This window comes from Stegostoma tigrinum, chromosome 12 (assembly GCF_030684315.1).
Source record: "Stegostoma tigrinum isolate sSteTig4 chromosome 12, sSteTig4.hap1, whole genome shotgun sequence".
NCBI lineage: Eukaryota > Metazoa > Chordata > Chondrichthyes > Orectolobiformes > Stegostomatidae > Stegostoma > Stegostoma tigrinum.
In genome coordinates, this window is record NC_081365.1 from 19,541,327 (window position 1) to 19,557,026 (window position 15,700).

Sequence of the window (15,700 nt, forward strand, 5' to 3'; positions counted from 1 at the left end):
TCTCACTGTGTCACAAGAGCCCGAGCAATAACGCTGTCTGGTTGACATTTATGGATTGTTTGGCACATTTCTTGTGAACTGTGCCTTGATGAAATGACAATTGGAGGATAAGAAATTAAAATAGTGTAGAAATGCAAGGATATCTGAGAATATAATTGCGTAAATCACAAATAAAGGCATTTCTTTTGAGAGGAATGACATACAATACAAAAACAAGGAGAGAACTTAGATTTATATAGAACCATGGTCAAACCACACGAGGAGTAAGCAGTGGTAGACTTTGTGCTTCGAAAGGATATGGAAACACTGGAGAACATGCAGGAAGGATTTATACAGCAGTGACCAAAATTGAGAGGATGTGAATATCGAGAAAAACGAATATATTGGGGACCTCTTCTCTGGAAAAGAAGGAGATCAAATAGAGATCTGTGAAATTATGCAGAGAAACTATTTTGTCTGTAGGGGCATAACTATCAGAAAGATATTAAACAAAGAACTGAGCAATTATTCCTTTTTACTGTTGAGAAATGTGAAAATTGCTGCCACGAGATGGTTGAGGCAGAGAATGCCGATGTTTCAAGGGGACATTTGATGCAGATAGTAGTGAAGGAATATGGGAAGTGACTAGATGAAAATGCTCTAACACTTTCTCTTATCTCTCATTAGACCAATATCCTATCATTGAATATCAAACTATCATTTCTCACATTGTCACTGATCTTACCTCATTGTATCCTATACCCTCCTAAATTCATAGTCCTCAAATCCCACTCTGTCAACTTTTACCTCCCTTCTAAGAACCAAAGAGAGGACTACTTTGATAGATGCATCGTTTAAGCCTACACTTGCCCCTTAACCTAATTCTTTGATTTGACTCCAATCGTTCTCACCCATACACTCTTTGATACTTAATCAAGTTCCTGATCTTAACCAAATAAAAACCAAAAGAACTGCGGGGCTGTAAATCAGGAACAAAACCAACGTTGCTGGAAAAGCTCAGCAGGTCTGGCAGCATCTGTGAAGGAGAAAACAGAGTTAACATTTCAGGTCTGGTGACCTTTCCTAAGAATGTTCTGACCCTTCCTCAGGATGTTCTGAGGAAGGGTCACCAGACCCAAAACGTTAACTCTGTTTTCTCCTTCACTGATGCTGTCAGACCTGCTGAGCTTTTCCAGCAACTTTGTTTTGGTTCCTGATCTTAACCATCTCTTTTTCATGATGTACATTCAATCTCTCCACAGCTTCATCTCTGCCAGCACAGTTTACGGGCTCTTTCTTTCTCCATTGAAAGGAAGCCCATCTGGTTGCCATTCATCACCAGTGTTCCTTCCCCTGCCTGAACTGATTCTGACATTGCACCATTTATTCCTCTCACTTCTGCAGAATTAAACATTATGAACCCATGTGGATCTTTGGCTTTTCACAGAATATATGGAATATTTCTTGTTTTCATTTCTTCATCTCTTTACCTCCCCCTGTACCAGTAAGTGGCCTAGTGGTATTATCATTGGAGTGTTAATCCAGAAACCCAGGGGGCCTGGGTTCAAATCCCACCATGGCAGGTGGTGGAATTTGAATTCAATAAAATATCTGGAACTAAGAGTCTAAAGATGGCCATGAATCCATTGCCAATTGTTGGAAAAACCCATCTGGTTCACTAGTGTCCTTTAGGGAAGGAAATTGCCATCCTTATCTGGTCTGGCCTACAAGTGACTCCGGACCCACAGCAATGTGGTTGACTCATAACTGCCCTGTGGGCAATTAGGGATGGGCAATAAATGCTGGCCTGGCCAGCGACACCTTCATCCCGTGAATGAAATAAAGGAAAATAAAACATTGCTAATTCTCTTCCTGGAGATAGCCTATCAACCAATATCTACTATATCTACAGCTTGGGCCTGTACTCCCTGCACGTCACACAAATGAAGGGAGGGATCTGACTGAAGTATATAAGATACTAAAGGGAATTGATTAGGGCTTATCTACTATAAGCCCACTGACTCCTGCAGGTAACACAGGGACATGGGCATTAGGAGCAGGAGTGATCAATTCAGCCCTTTGAGCCCTCACCACCACTTAACATGATTATGGCTGATCTTACCCTGGTCTCAACTCCACTTTCCTGACTAATCCCCAAAGCCCTTTATTCCACTTTTCATCAGAAACCTCCGTTGCACTCTGGGGTAGTGAGTTCCACAGATTCACAACCCTCAGACAGTTTCTCTTCGTCACAGTTCTGAACCTACCTCCTCTCACTCAGTAATATCTATGACCTCTTGTTAGAGACTGTCCCACAAGGGCGAACATCTGTTCAAGTCCACCTATCAATTCCCTTTAGTATCTTATGTACTTCAATCAGATCCCTATCTTCATTCGTGTGAAGTGCAGAGTGTACAGGCCCAAGCTGTTCAACTGTTCCTCATCCGACAGCCCTTAATGACAAAGATAATGGGAACTACAGATGCTGGAGAATCCGAGATAACAAAGTGTGGAGCTGGATGAACACGGCAGGCCAAGCAGCATCTTAGGAGCACAAAAGCTGACGTTTCGGGCCTAGGGTCTAGGCCCAAAACGTCAGCTTTTGTGCTCCTAAGATGCTGCTTGGCCTGCCGTGTTCATCTAGCTCCACACTTTGTTAGCCCTTAATGACACTTCTTTTTGATGATGCTATTTTTCTGTACCAATGTTTTCAATATCTGTTCTTTTCCCTATTCTTCCATCAGATCTCCTTAGCATGCAACTTGCCGATGGAAATACTCAAAATACAACTCCTTCCTTTCACTGCCTGAATTCCAAAACATTCCTTCTGAATGAAACAGCAGTTTGCTTGTACAGCTTTCTGACTGATTTATAGAACAGCTCTGTTCAGTCTACAAAAGTGACTCTGAGCTTTTGGTTGCTTGCAGCTTTGAGTCTCTTCCCCCTTTCCACTCTGATCACTCTAACTCAGCCTTCTAAATTGTTCCAGTGAAATTCAGTAGCAACTTCAAGAACAGAACCATATCTTTCATTAAGAAATTTAAAGCTTTCCAGACGCAACATAGATTTTAAAACTTTCAACAAATAACTACTTTTTCAGACAACAGGTAATCACAGAAATGTTACAAAGCAGGAGGCGGCCATTTGGCTCAATATCTGCCCCAGCTTTCTGAGCATTTTAGCTAAGTAGCATTCTCCTACCTATCCATGTAATGTTCCACATTGTTTCCAATTCAAACTTCCAATACCTTCTTGAATGTCTCAATTAAACCAAAGCTCATCACATTTCCAGGCAGTGTACCTCCAGATTTGAATCACTCACTGTGTGAAAAAGATTTGCTCACTTCCCATGTGCTTCTGTAAGACACTTCAAAACTGTGCCACCTGGTTTTTGATTCATTTACAAGCATCCTATTAACTGTTGAGATGCCTCATGAGTTTGAAAATTTGTATCAAATTTCCTTATATCCTTCTCCTCTTCAAGAAAAACAGTGTCAACTTCTCCAAGTTTTCACTGAAATGTCTCATCCAAGGAACCTCTTTTGTAGTTTATCCAAATCATTCACATCCTTCATATCGTGCAGTGCACAGTGTTCCAACTGAGGTCTAATGAGTGTATTATATAAGTTCATCGTAACCTCCTTGTTCTTGTACTCTATGCACATATGTTTGAAGCCTAGAATACTGTATGATTTATTAACAGCTCTCTCTATCTGTCCTGCCATCTTTAATGACCAACATACATACAAAGATAAGTCTCTGTTCTTCTGTACACCCGTTAGTACAGTAACTTGTATTTTATACTATGTTTCCATGTTCTTTTTACCAAAGTACTTCACCTTGCACTTTTGTGCGATGAACTTCATCTGATACCTATCTGTCCACTCTATCAAAGTGTTAATGGCCTTTTGAAGTTCTACCATATCCTGTTCACGGTTTACAATTCTCCAAAATTTTGTGCTAAATGTAAACTTTGAAATTGTCCCCTGCACACCAGAATTTAGATTTTTATAAATGTCATGAAAAATAAGAGCACCAATACCAACCCTTGAGACATTGGGACTCTTACTTTTCATGATTTTATAACTCTGTTACAACCTTCTTCCAGTCAAAAAAACTACTCATTAACCGTAACTCTCTGTTTGCTACCTGTCAGCAAATTTTGTATTAATGTTGCTACTGCTCATTTTATTCCAAGACCAAAAACTTTCCTCACAAGACTATCATGTAGAGATGTATTAAAAGTCTTTTGGAAGTCTCGGCCCACCACATCGACGTCCCTCCTTCATCAACTGTTTCTACTGCCACTTTAAAATACTCCATCAAATTAGTTAGACAAAATTTCTCCTTCATAAATCTATGTTAACTCTTCCGTTCCAAATAATTGTTTCTAGAAGCTCCCCCATCAAAGAATAAAGAACACTACAGCACAGGAATAGGCCTTTCGGCCCATCAAACCTGTGTTGACACATGATATGTTTCTAAGCTGAAAACTTTTTACCTCTACATGGTCTGTATCCCGCTCTTTCACACCTACTCAGGTATTTGTCATTGTGCCTCTTAAATGTTGCTGTTGTATCTACCACCCCTTCTGGCAGCACATTCCTGGCACTTAACACCTTGTGTGTGTAAAAAAAAATGCCTCTCACACAATTGAAGTTAAACTGATACATTGTTCTTGCAATCTATTTTGAACAAAGGCAATAATGTTTAAAATTCTCCAATTCTCCGGCAATCCCACATCCTGAATCCAGGGAAGATTGAAAGTTAGTTGCCAGTACCTCTGCAATTTCCACTCTAACTTGCTTCAATGTCTTTGGATGCACCTTATCTACTTTAAGTACCACAGCTTATCTAATACCACCTCCTTATGAACTTGAATCCTTTCTTGTGACTGAGTTTCCTCCTGGAAACAATGCCCTGGGCAGCATTTGCCTCATAGGTAAAAACAGATGCAAAGTATTCATTTAATACCTCATCTTGTCTCGAAGTGAAACTCCCCATTTAGAGATCTAATCAGCCTTACTCTTCTTTTTATCACCATTTTGCTCCTGATGTGCTTAAAGAATACTTCAGGATTTCCTTTTAGATACCAGACTTTTTTTCGTAATCTCTCTTTGGATCTTGTACTGGCTTTCTCACTTCTCTCTAGAACCTTCTGTATTCTTCCTTATTTTAAAAATCACAATTTACTATTTTAAATCATTATTTCTGACAACGTTGTTCGCGTCAGTAAAGATAAAGGCTTGTATTTAAATGCCTTAAATGCTAGGATTGGAAGAGGGACAAGTCAAAATACACAAAAGACAAAATTAGATGAACATTGAAAATGAAAATAAAAAAGGTGAATAAACACTGCAAGTATTAAAACTATACAGATTCAGATTTTAAAAAGCGAAAGATAATCAGGAAGGCACAGGGAAGCGAAATAGTAAGAGCGACAAAGTACAAGAGAATGATACTGTTTCTAGAAGAGACAAACCTCCCCTTCCCGTTTTCTCCGGAGGCAACACCACCAGAACTCAAACTAAAATATATTATGTCATATGTTACAGGGCAGAAAACCAGAAGGCTGCGGCTGCATGCCCTATTCCAGCGACCTGAGCACACACTCTGCAATAATGAGGGAATGCTGCAGAGTTAGATTGCTATCTGCCCTCTCATGTAAAAGTAGATCTCACAGCACTGTTCAAACAGGCAAGTGTTCCCTGGTCTCCAGACCATTCTTTATCCCCTGAACACCCCAGTGTAACAGATTATTTGGTTATTGTCACATTGCTGTTTGTGGGATCTTATTTTGTGCTAATCTGCTACTCGATCTTCTACATTCCAACAATAGTTAGACTACAAAAATATTACATGGGCTGTAAAATGCTGTTGAACATCTTGAGATTGTGTAACTGGCTCTTTCTTTCTTACAAAACATGTTGTAATTACAATCACATTTCAGACATGCTGCTTCAAAATGATAAAAGCGTGTTTAAAAAAATTATATTTCATGCTGTTTAAATTGCAGCCAAAATGACAGTCCTGACAATTTAAATCACCCGTATTAATAAGGGTGGACCATGTTAACACAGCTGCACCTCAGCAGCAGGCAACTACATTACATTTATTGTTCTTCATCCTATGTTTTGACCTACCAGGAGAACACTCCAGGAGATCCACTGGTATTTTGTATCATGTTCCAGTCCTTGGGAGTGCTTATACCTGTTGTAAACATCTTCTTCACATTTCTGTTAGCCAGCTAAATATAACAATACTGCATCCTATTCAATACTAAAGTGTACTCATTCTTTGCTGTGCACTCACGAAAGTTGGGAGTGAGAAATTTATTCAGCTTCACAGTCACAGCGGCAGAAACTACACCTGAATTTGGCTAAGCAGAAGTGCACATGGGTGATTTGATCCCCAGAAAAGGGGCGGTCTGCAATTGCACTCAAGGGTGTAAGTGGCCAGTGGTACCCAAATTATTTTTGCTTGGTGTCTTTACCAGTTCGCGGTCGGGCTATCAAGCCAGTCTAACTGTACTGGGCAATGCATTATTTACAAACATAAATAATTAAAATACATTTCACATGGATATTCACCAGCTACCTATCAAGAACCCTAAAGTTCTTCCAATCTCCCAACATGATGTGCATCTATGCACAGTAGTAGGTTATACATGAATCAGTCGAGCTGTTTGCTTGGAACCTGCAATGCACGTAATTGTTTACTATTCTTACAGCACTCATGATGTAACAAGGTGTAGACGCAAACACGGTAGCGTCTTTTAAGATATATTTGGACAGGTACATGGATGGGCAGGGAGCAAATGGACATAGACAGATAGAAAATAGATGACAGGTTAGACAGAGGATCTCGATCGGCACAGGCTTGGAGGGCCGAAGGGCTTGTTCCTGTGCTTCTTCTGAAGGGTCTAGGCCCGAAACGTCAGCTTTCCTGCTCCTATGCTGCTGCTTGGCCTGCTGCATTCATCCAGTTCTACACCTTGTTATCTCAGATTCTCCAGCATCTGCAGTTCCTACTATCTCATGATGTATTAATTTTAAGGCAATCATGTCCCTGTTATTTGATGCTTAGCAATTACCTGGCTTAGTATTACTGCCTGAGTCAGGTAGACTCAAGGTCATTGACCTAAACTTTTAAGAGAAATTGTAATGGCCAAGGGGAGACAGATTCTAGTGTGGGAGGCGCTTATTCCCCAAACAGCAGAGTCAGGTTGTGATCCCAGCATCATTCAGTCTACGTCAGGGTTTTATCTGGACAGAAATCTGGCCCTAAAATTACTGGGGACTCAATATTAAACTCAACTTTGGGAGGTAATCGCAGACTGGGTGACCAGTTTGCAGAACTGCTATGTTCCAAATGGAAAATATGACCCTGAACTTCCGGTTGTCACTTCATCACATCATCTTGCTCTCTGGCCAACATTTCTCTCTCAGGCTTGCTGCAGTGCTCCAGTGAAACTCATTGCAAGCTGGAAGAACACCAACTCATTTTCCTCTTGGGGACCCTGCAGCCTCAAGACTCAACATCAAGATCAATGATTTTAGGACTTGAACACCACCTTCCACAACCTTTACCCACCTTCTCACCCCAGGTCCTGTCATCACATTTTAGCACGGCTAACCCATTCTCATCTACTTATGGTCCCCATTGTCAGCTTTTCCTTCTCTCTGGTTTACTATCATCATCCTAATTGCTGAATCTTTCTCTCTGGGCTCCACCTCTGTCAATCCCTCATTCCTTTCTCCCACCTTCCCATATCACCCTCAGCATATATACTGCCTTTTCCTAGCTACTATCAGTTCTGAAAAAGGGTCATTGGACTCAATGTTAACTCTGCTTTCTCTCCACAGCTGCTGAGTTTCTCAAGCAATTTCTGATTTTATTTCATCTGCACAGATTTGCAGGTGAGCAGGGAGCTACCTAGCAGCTGTTAGGTACTTATTAATCATGTCTTTACCTGCAATTTTACCCAATCATTCTGCTTTAACAGCCAGTGCTGCAGCGTGCTGTAGTGAATATTGCTTCTGTGAAACTGACAGGCTGGGAAGGCTTTGATTGGAAGATCTCCTGCCAGGTCTGCGGCTGCAACTCACAGCTGTCCTTCACAGAGGATCACCCTTTTTGATTCATTCATTCACGGGATGTGGGCATTGCTGGCTGGGCCTGTATTTATTCCTATTCTATGTTGTCCTTGAGAAGGTGATGGTGAGTTGCTTTATCAAACCATTGCAGTCCGCGTGTTGTAGGTAGACTCACCACGCTATTAGCAAGAGAATTCCAGCATTTGACACAGCAAGTGAAGGAATGGGAATATGTTTCCAAGTATGGTAAATGGCTTGGAGTGGATCTTACAGATTGTGATGCTCCCAGGCATCTGCTGCGTTTGTCCTTCTAGACAGTAGCGACCATGTATTTGGAAGTACTATCTAAGGAGCTTTGGTGAATTTCACTGTCTGGTAATTGCTAACTTCAACCAATTAGTTGACCTGACTTGTACTTCAATTAATACTTCCTTGCTGTCATCCTTCATCAGTGTATGGGAGCAACTTATACAACTCAATCTTGTACCTTTGATGTGGAACATGAGCTGAAACAGTAGCACCATCTGCAAAACGTCAGCAGCAACAGTCACTGCCTTCTGATTATAATGTGTTGAAAACTGACGTGGGATATCTTTATTTGATTTGGTGCTAAATAAAAGTAAGTGTTTAGTCCATCTTTTTCTTTTCTTGCTTCCAGAATCAGTAGGTGTAAGTCTGGGGACCAGAGCCACATAATGAAAACTCTGGACGATGATGTATTTGCAGTAACCTCATTCTTGAGGGGTGTTTATACATAGTGAGCTTCATGTCTCTATAAGACATGTCACCAAACACACTAGAGGTAAGGGGAAGTAGCATTTCTATTGCCTTGATTGTTGGGAATTACTCTGGTTCATTAGAATGTCACAGATCATTCTTCCATAACTTGAAGAACCCACATCTAGCTGCCAAAGTTAGGGGGCTCAGAACATTGAGACATCACTGTGTATGCTCCATCCCTGATGGTTCTGGAGATTCTACAGGTTCCAAGATACAGCAGTTTCATTACCAAAATATTAGAGTGCAGGTTCCAGAATATCTTGCAATACCTATCAAATGATAAAAGTTGATTAACGAAGCTGCATTATGGCTGCTGATATTCTTAGTCACAAAACATCCAACATCTAACACTGTCTCTGAGATCAGGAGCCATGCCCTCATTCATTTTATCTTCTCACCATCTTTTTCTGCTCCTTGTCTGTCACTGGTGCTATTTTGCTTGACCTAGAATGTTCTCCTCAAATTCAACTTCTGAATGCCTAGGTTGGATAGGAAAGCACTTCTATTTCCAAGGCGCACTTGAATGATGCAATGAATTTTGAGGCACATAGCTGCTCCTGATGGAAGAGGAAATCTTTTGCAGACCATCTGGATGCAATATATCCCGGTGATATGGAACTGATCTTCAATGTGTGCTTCACTGTCAGTGACCACATGATTCGGTCTGGTGGAAAATAAAAGGAGGATGGAGGGCCGAAGGGCATATTCCTGTGCTGGAATGTTCTTTGTTCTTTAGGGTTTTAGTTGTGATAAGCAGCATGTCAGTGCAGACTTGAGACCAGTTCCTGTGCTGTAGTGTTCTTTGCTCTTTGATATGTGTGATACTGAATGAGGGGTGAGACCTTCTACTGTCCTATCCTGTGATTTCTCTTCACACAATCTTTTCTGTATTTGGAGATCCTGCTTCTCAAAAGTGCAACTTATATAGTCCACTTCCCATTCCTACTTTCCTCCTGAAGATCTCTTGTTAACAGAAGCAGAGGCATCCAACTTTTCTTTATCATTCATTAGGTTTTGCCATTTGATGCTAGGCCACAACTTCCAGTCTATCACCAATTGCTTCTGATAGGGTGAATTATCTTCTTCGACCACTACAGTTCATGTGGTGCAAATACACCACCAGTGCTGTTAGGGAGTGAATTCCAGGATTCTGACCCAGTGACAATGACAGAGTGATTACTCAGTTCCAAGTCAGAATGGTGTGCGGCTTGTAGGAGTATTTGCAAGTTGTGGTGTTCCAGTTAAACTGTTGCTCTTGTCCTTTTAGGTGGCAAGGGTCATAGAAATCTTGTTGAGTTGTTGCAGTGTTGATGGTTTAAACTGCAGCTACTGTACATTGGTGGTGGAGGGAATGGGCATTGAAGATGTCAGATGAGGTCCTATCAAGCCATCTGCTTTGTCCTGGATTGCACTGATTGTTGTTAGAGCTGCATTCATCCAGGTAATTGAAGAATACTCCATCACTCTCCTGTCTTGTGCCTGTAGATGGCGAACAGGCTTTGAGGAGTCAGGATGTAAATTATCCACCTCAGAATACCCTGCATCTGATCTGCCCTTTAAGCCACTGTATGTATATGGTTTGTTCAGTTCAGTTTCTGATCAATGGCAACTGCCAGAATTGCAGAATGCCATTTCTGGGTTATTCAGCAATGGTAATGACAATGAATGTCAAGGAACAATGTTTAGATTCTCTCTTGTTGTTATAGTGCCTAATGAAACCTTTATATCATAGTGATATCTTTAAATGTTGGGAAGACTTGAACACACATCATGAAAGTGCTGTACCTGAAGAAACAGAGTTTTACTGTTGAGGGTTTTAATTGAATTTTGCTAGCAATAGGAGTTGGCACAAATTGAAAAGGGCAGCTGAGTAGACAATTGTAAAAACCTAGTTAAACGTGATAATAAGTGGTCAGTAGTAGAGAACAGTCCATGGCATTAATAGGTAGAGTACTATACCAAACGGTTATGAAGCTACCCTGTGGGGCCTTACCTTGCCAGTCTTGGTGAGATCATTGAACATTTTCTGAAGTTGAAGCCAGCTCCTCTGCACAATGCTACTGTCATTCACAGAAAGAAATAACTTATATTTATATAGCACTGTTCACAACTCGGGACCTCCTAAAGCTCTTTACAGGCAATGAAGTGTAGACACTGTTGTAATTTATGTAAGCAGCCACCTCCTTCTAAAGATCTTGATCCACCTTTGAACTAATCTAATCATTGTTGTTCAGGAGGGGAAGAAGGGAGACTTGGTAACAATTGTACTATACTTGCTCTGGCATGTTTTCCACAGCAGTCCCTTTGAAATGTGTGCCCTGAATCTGCCACAACTTGCTCAGTGACATTTTCCAAGGAAAATCTCAACTTTAATTCCACTTCTTCCATAACTTCTCTTGTTCTTTCTGGAGAATGGTCATTCCATTGGCTTTATCATAACATCAAATATTCTTTGCTTTTAAATTTCCAGTGCAGTTATTTGGACAAAAGGGTTTTGTTATGTTGCTATGATACTGTTTACGTTATGAGACTTGATTGGACCACTGTTACTTTCATACTGATATGTACATTAGGGAGACACCTCCATTTCCCAGGTTCGACCAATGTATCAATAGCCTGAATGAGACTGCTCAGGTAATGGTGATTCAGTTTTGAATCTAACTGATACTATCGCAGGTTTTCTTTATTTGAAAGCCATAATCAGTATGGATTGAATTTGAATCCTTAATATTAAAGCATCAAATTCTAATCCACTTATATCATCCAATTCAACCATCTCTCCACTATCACCTTACCACCGACTCAGTGAAAGTTACCACTCTGAATATTTTACATTTAAATAGAACCAGTTGTTAAACTAACAGTGAGTTCGAGTTATTTTTACCTTACATTTTCCTCAATGTCATTTGCATTGAACAGCCTGTGCCACACTGATCATCAAGCAGTTATTTCCAGGACTGTCACTGAACTCATCTCCTCTGGAGATTTCCCTTCCATAACTTTTCACCTCACCGACCCCAACCCATACAGCCTGTTTCTACTTCCTTCCCAAAATTCACAAACCAGAGTGCCCTGGTTTGTTCATGCCCCACTCAATTTATTTCTTCCTATCTTGACTCTATATTGTCTCCCATTTTCAGTCTTTACCCATTTACAAGAATGATTCTTCTGACACTTTAAGCTGGTTCGATAATTTCCAATTTTCAGGCCCTAGCTTCCTCCTCTTGCCCATGGACATGCAATCTTTTGACACATCTATCCACCATTTGAAGGCTCTCCACTTTTTCCTTGAAAAGAGGTCTGAACAGCTCCCATCCCCACCACCACCTTCCTTCACCTGGCTGAACTTGTCACTTTGAGCAACTTTTCCTTCACCTCATCTCACATTCTCTAAGTCAACGGCTATCGGTACCCGTGTGATCCTAGCTATGCCTGTCTCTTTGTGGGGTGTGTGGAATATTCCTTGTTTCAGTCCTGCCAAGACCTCTACATATAACTCTTTCTTTGATACTTCAATGATGTCATTTGTGCTGCTCCCTGCTCTCATTCATACTTACGAAAATCCATCAGTTTGGATTCCAATTTCCAGCCTTCTCTCACCTTCACCTGGTCCATCTCTGACTCATCCCTTCCCTTTCTCGACTTCAACATTTCCATCTCTGGAGATACGCTGTCCATCCACATCCATTACAAACCCACTGACTCCCACAGTTACCTTGACTATCCATCCTCACACCTTGCTTCCTGCAAGATTCCATCCCATTTCCCAGTTTCTCCACCTTCATTATCTTTTCCAATGATGCCATCTTCCACTTGGGACCACCATGACCTTTTTCCTCAACCCTAGGATTCCTCTCCACTGTCGCTGCAAGGGCCTTCACCTAGGTCCTACCTATTTCCTACATTTCTGCCCTCATCACCTCCCCTTCCTTCCATAATGATTATAGGCTTCTCCTTCTCCTCACTTGCCATCCCACCAGTCTTCACATTCAAAGGACAAGCCTCAGGCATTTCTGCCACCTCCAGCAGGATGCTAGCACCAAATATATCTTTCCCTCTCCTTCCACTGTCAGCATTCCTCAAGGAATGTTCTATTTGCAACACCATGGTCATTCCATCGTCCCTCCAAACACTTTCTCACCACACATGGCACTTTCCCATGCAATTGCAGGTGTAACACTTGACCATTTATCTCCTCACTGTCCCACGGGGGTGAAGCAGTGTTTTACTTGTACTTCTTTCAATGTAGTCTCCTGCATTTGCTGCTCACATGCGGTCTCCTTTACATGGTGAGACCAAATGGAGACTGCTTGACTGATTTGTGGAATATCTCCACTCTGTCCAGAGAATAGCTCCCATTTCCAGTTTATTTCCATTTCAATAAACCATCTTCCTCCCATGCTGACATTTACATCATGGGCCTACTACAGGTTCCTGACGAAATATCAATATTGAATGCTGCAACCTTACTGCATGATTTCCCTCTTTCACTTTCCTCTGAATATCCAGCCTCATACTCATCACCAACCCAGCATCAGTCATCACCCCACCCTAGTACCCACTCTCATCTTGTACTGTTGACTTTGCTCTTAACAGAGCAAACACATTTTATCCTTTTCTCACCATCATTTAAAACTATTTAACATCTTTGTTATCACCATTTGTACTGCCTTTCTCTTTTTGTCTGAGCAGCCTCATAATCTGTTCCACTCACTCTACCCCTCCTCTCTGTCAACAATGTAAAAACACCATTTTCCAGCCTCCTTCAGTTCAGAAGAGCCATTTGACTCAAAACTATGTTTCGATCACGAGGAGATGTGACCAGACATGCTGAGTTTCTCCAGCATTTTCTGTTTGATTTTAATTTGTTCAGTAACATTACTTTATAGCTATTGATTTTTAAAAACATTTTTGATTGGGGTGTGTGCCATCCAATGTTGCCCTTGAACTGAGCTAGGCCCTCTAGGCCATTTCAGAGGGTAAGTTAAGAGTCAAATATTTTGCCATCGATCTGGAGTCACATGTTCACCATACCTGGGAAAGATGGCAGGTTCCCATGTCTAAAGGATATTAGTAAACCAGATGAGCTTTAAACAATTGACAACAGTTACATGGTCACCAATAGACTACCTTTAAATTCCAAATTTTATTCTATTCGATTTCATTATCTGCCATGGTGGGACTCAAAACCAGGATATTCACTTGGGATTATGGATTACTTGGCTAGTGATATTAGCACTGTGATATCAAGTATCTTACTTTGGTCAAACAAACAAGGCAAGACCAATACAGTTAATAGTAGGGCTCTGGGTAGTGTTGTTCACCAGAGAGACAGAAGGGCTCAGGTACATAGTTCTTTGAAAGTTGAATCACAGGTAGACAGGCTGGTTAAGGTGTTCAGCATGCTTGCCTTCATTGCTCAGACCATTGAGTATTGGAGTTCCATAGAATCCCTTCAGTATGGACGCAGGCCTTTCAGCCCAAAAGATCCACACCAACACTCTGAAGAACATCACACCCAGCGTCACCCACCTATCCTATCCCTGTAATTCTACATCCTAACCTACATATCCCTGGACACTATGGGAAACTTGGCATGGCCAGTCCACTTAACCTGAAGATCTTTGAACGTTAAGGGAAACCCACACAGACACAGGGAGAATGTGTAAACTCCACACAGACAGTTGTCCAAGGCTGGAATTGAACATGAGCCCTTGGCGCTGTGAGGCAGCAGTGCTAACCACAGAACCACCAATGGCACCCCAAATGAATTGGGACGTCATACTGAGGTTGTACAGGACATTGGTGAAGCTACTTTTGTATACTGTGCACAGTTCTGGTCAACCTGCCATAGGAAGGCTAATAAATTGGAGAGATCTCAGCAAAGATTCAGTATGGAACTCCAATACTCATTAGGATGTTGCTAGGACTGGAGGGTGAGTTCTAAGGATGGGCCAAATAGGATGTTTTTCACTGGAGCATATCAGATTGAGAGGTGACCTGAGAGAAGTTTATTAAATCATGAGGGAAAAGATAAGGTGAGTAGAAAAGGTCTTTTCCCTCGGGTAGGTGATTTCAAAACTAGGGAGCTTATTTTAAAGGTGAGAGGCGAAAGGCTTAAAAGGGACCTGAGGGGCAACTTTTTCACACAGAGGGTGGTTCATGTGTGGTAGGACCTATCAGAGGAAGTGGTAGATGCAGGAACTGCTACAACATTTAAAAGATGTTCAGGTATGTACATAAATAGGAAAGGTTTAGAGGGATATTGGCCAAACATAGGCAAGTAGGACTAGCTCAGTTTGGGAAAATTGGTTTGTATGGACAGTTTGGACCTAAGAGTCTGCTTCTGTGCTGTATGACTCTCTGACTTAATATTTTAGGTCTGTAATCCAGGTTAATAGTTCCACCCTTCTGCTACTGATTTCATTCCGTCCCCATATCATAGAGTGTCTGTGTGCAAGTAAAGTCTCAGATTTGGTCAGGACTTCTCCCCATAAAGTTGTAAGCATATTGAAATGATTAAAATGGTGGAGATATATCATCAGATCTATTTTCTGTCATCAAAACACGGTTGCTGTCACAACAGTCTATTTATTCTTGAAAATCAGGATTAACAGTGAAGAGAGATTTATATTTTAAATTACAAAAAACTTTGACACCAGATCCTCCAAAGCAAATTCTATTCCCAAGTCGCTCTCAGAGGCTTAGAGGTAAATTTGTGCCTTGACTACTGCTGGACTCCTAGGTAGAAGTCAGTGAGCCAGTAAAAATACTTGAGAGCGAGAGGTTAGAAAATTGGTACAGGAAAGGGTTGCATTCCTGTGGTGTACTGAACGTGCACCAAA

General features: G+C 41.2%; 1 protein-coding gene across 1 annotated transcript in view; it reads right to left on the reverse strand.

Annotated features, from left to right (window-relative positions):
- sim2 (SIM bHLH transcription factor 2) overlaps positions 1 to 15,700 on the reverse strand; it is a 101,636-nt gene that overhangs the window by 13,873 nt on the left and 72,063 nt on the right. The window lies entirely within an intron of this gene.